The following is a 364-nucleotide window of genomic DNA, read 5'->3' as shown; positions in this document are numbered from 1 at the left end:
CGTGGCCTATACTAACCCCGTTAAACATTTTCAAAATCCTCAAAAACCTAACAGAAAAAAGATACGGGGCTTTTAAGATCTAGAGAGGCAAAAAAATCAAAAAAATTCAAACTTACTAATGGCGCACCTACCCATGGTGCGCCATTACTATCTTCCCGCCTTCAAAATTCAAAATAAATCAAAAAAATAAAAAAAATTACTAATGGCGCACCTGCCCGAGGTGCGCCATTAGTATGCCGTATATATGGCTGGTCCTCTCCTCCTCTCTTCATTTCATCTTCCCTTCTCTCCTCCACCATACTTCTCCTCTCCGGTGACCTCCTCCTCCTCTCCAGCGACCTCCTCCTCCCTCCTCCCTCCTCCC

This window comes from Triticum dicoccoides, chromosome 1B (genome assembly GCF_002162155.2).
Source record: "Triticum dicoccoides isolate Atlit2015 ecotype Zavitan chromosome 1B, WEW_v2.0, whole genome shotgun sequence".
In the NCBI taxonomy this organism is placed as follows: domain Eukaryota; kingdom Viridiplantae; phylum Streptophyta; class Magnoliopsida; order Poales; family Poaceae; genus Triticum; species Triticum dicoccoides.
This window is presented reverse-complemented; position numbering follows the sequence as displayed.